The 3,288-nt window shown below is 38.4% G+C and overlaps 1 pseudogene; it reads left to right on the top strand.

Annotated features, from left to right (window-relative positions):
* The first annotated feature begins 298 nt into the window (after nt 1-298).
* Nucleotides 299-1,401, top strand: LOC100138383 (taste receptor type 2 member 10-like; annotated as a pseudogene).
* Nucleotides 1,402-3,288: the final 1,887 nt, after the last annotated feature.

The following is a 3,288-nucleotide window of genomic DNA, read 5'->3' on the forward strand; positions in this document are numbered from 1 at the left end:
ATTCATTCTACCATCAAGCAGCAATATATACCTCATTCTGCAGCACGTAATTTAAAATTGATGGAACAGAAACAATATTAGGGATTGGCAAACATGCTAAGTATAAGGGAAAGTCTCCTCATTTTTGTACCAGTTCAGATCAGATCAGATCAGTCGCTCAGTCGTGTCCGACTCTTTGCGACCCCATGAATCGCAGCATGCCAGGCCTCCCTGTCCATCACCAACTCCCGGAGTTCACTGAGACTCAAGTCCATCGAATCAGTTATGCCATCCAGCCATCTCATCCTCTGTCGTCCCCTTCTCCTCTTTCCCCCAATCCCTCCCAGCATCAGAGTCTTTTCCAATGAGTCAACTCTTCACATGAGGTGGCCAAAGTACTGGAGTTTCAGCTTTAGCACCATTCCTTCCAAAGAAATCCCAGGGCTGATCTCCTTTAGAATGGACTGGTTGGATCTCCTTGCAGTTAGTGAGTCAATATTGGGACTTTAAGGGAATGGATTTATTGGATTTATAAGCTGCATTGATGGTATGAAAAACAAGAAGATCTCTACTATCAGCTTTATTCTCGCTGGCTTAGCAACTTCCAGAGTTTGCCTGATATGGACAATAGTTACTGATGGATTTTTAAAGTTATGCTCTCCAGATGTACATTCCTCTGGGAACCTAATTGAATATAATGGTTACTTGTGGATAGTGATGAATCAATCAAGTATCTGGTTTGCTACCTGCCTCAGCATCTTCTATTTCCTGAAGATATCTAGTTTTTCCCACTGCATCTTTCTCTGGTTGAAGGGTAGACTCAACATGGTTGTTTTCCTTCTTTTGGGATGCTTGCTTATTTCATGGTTAGTTACTTTTCCACATTTTGTGAAGATTGTTAATGATGATAAAAGGAAAATAAAAACACAGTCTGGTCAATGGATATGCATAAAGGTGAACTCTTTGGAAAACAAATTTGGCTCCATCTTGGTGTCATTCTCCTTTTTATACAATACCTGATTATATGTGTCTTGTTGCTCACTTCTCTTTGGAGACACAACAGGAGGATGCAATTGAATGCCACAGGATTCAGTGACCCCAGTACAGAAGCACATATCAAAGCAATAAAAGTCTTGGTATCTTTTATCATCCTCTTTATCTTGAATTTTGTAGGTACTGCCATACAAATATCTAGTGTGACAGTGCCTGAAAACAAACTGCTTTTTATTTTTGGTATGACAACCACAGTCCTCTATCTCTGAGGTCACTTGCTTATCCTAATTCTAGGAAATAGGAAGCTCAAGCAAGCCTCTTTGAGAGTACTGAAGTCATTAAAGTGCTGGGAAAAAGAGAAACTTCTCAGAACTCCTTGACAGGCCTGTTAAGAGAAACTGACATTTCAATAAAGGAATCAAGTGAAGAAAGTCCCTGAAGATCTGTTTCACTTACACAACTTTCTTGCATTGGTTTCAACTGTATTACTGAACATCACCACAACCTTCCACAGTGATCCTGAATTTCACTCTTCAAGGAGATTTTAACCCCCCACACAAATCTAATGGCTCAGTCAGCTTCCCTCTCTTTCAGTTGCTTCTTTCTGAATCCATCAGCTCCAGAGAATTAGAGAGTATTTACTATAAATATGTTGATGGATGGAGCAATTCTCTAAAATAAGATTTCTCACTTCATTTTACCTGACTTCTCTGAAGTAGTGATAGAGATATCTTGGCAGTATCTTCAGCAAGATATTCAAAGAAATATTATCATTATTGTTATTATATTACTATTTTTTATTTATATTAATGCCTACATTCCTCCAGATTTGTCCAGTAAGAATCACTCAGGTTGGCTCCTGTGTCATTTTGACATGTCCCCATGCTTCTACTCATCTTTCTTTACATTGTTACACAGAAAAATATTTCAGGTTCATTGTGTAGTCTGTATCGTTCAGCCTGGATTCACTCTTTCCCCAAGGTTTCCTCATTTCTTTTAGTGTAGCCAGGTATTTGAAAAGCAAGATTTGGTTGGACACAAACTTTCCACAAACTTATTTAGTTCTGTTTCTCAGTCTCTCCTCTCAATATGTATAATACATTGCGTATTTATGCTAATATCTCTAATTCCACTTCAAAATCACAGGCTTCCATCTTTCCACGATGTAAATCCTGTCTTTAGTAGTGAAAAAATGGTTCTCACTTTTATTAGTGTATTTACTCATTTGTTCAGTCCTAAGAAACACTGAGGGCTTCCCAGGTGGCTCTAGTGGTAAAGAACCCACCTGCAATGCAGGAGACACAAGAGATGTGGGTTCAATTCCTGGGTCAGGAAGATCTCCTGGAGGAGGAAATGGCAACCCACTCCAGTGTTCTTGCCTGAAAAATTCCATGGACAGAAGAGTCTGGCAGGCTACAGTCCGTAGGATTGCACAGAGTCAGACACAACTGGACAACTGAGCATGCACACACAGGACACACTGAAAGTAGTTTCAGACCTGTTAACTCACATATAGTAAAGAAGAGAAAGAAAGAAAGAGGGAGAGAGAAAGAAAGAAAGAGGGAGAGAGGAAGAAAGAAAGGAGGGAGGAAGCGAGGGAGAGAGAAAGGGTGGGATGAAGGAGGCACTATTAACCACAGCTCAGTACTTTGTTACAGCTCATGTTTGCCTGAATCATGGCATAACAGTCAAAATACTATGTTTCAAAGTTGTTTTGGTTAGTTTTCTTTCTTTCCCTTTAGCATGGTTATAGCATTCATTTTTTTTTTTAAGTGAGGGTTGTTGTTTTTTTTTAATTTTATTCAGTTGTAGGATTTTTCCCCAGTCCTTATTTTATTTTTTAATTTAAAATATCAATATTATTTCAAGAGTCAAACACAATCAAAAATCATCCTGAGAATATTATCATTCACCCCTTATAACATCAATCTCATAGTAAATTACTCCCTACAGATAAAATGTGTTCAGTCCCTTAGCAGTTGCCAACTCTTTGCGACCCTGTGGACTATAGCCTTCCAGGCTCCTCTGTCCATGGAATTTCCCAGGCAAGAATATTGGAATGAGTTGACATTTCCTTCTCCACTATAGATAATAACTTCCATTAATTTTGCTTTCTTTCTCCTATTTTTATTCTTGAAAAAATAAACAAGTTTGCACATACTAACGTTTTCCATATTTCTTACATAAAAGACACTTTGCAGCTTACTCTTTTCCTTTACAATACGTTAGAAATCATTCCATGCATTTCTGAAATTGTTTCTCGTTCTCTTTCACACCTTTTTAGTATTCCATCATCTGAATATACCAGGTTTGATT

The sequence above is a fragment of the Bos taurus genome, chromosome 5, assembly GCF_002263795.3.
Source record: "Bos taurus isolate L1 Dominette 01449 registration number 42190680 breed Hereford chromosome 5, ARS-UCD2.0, whole genome shotgun sequence".
Taxonomy (NCBI): domain Eukaryota; kingdom Metazoa; phylum Chordata; class Mammalia; order Artiodactyla; family Bovidae; genus Bos; species Bos taurus.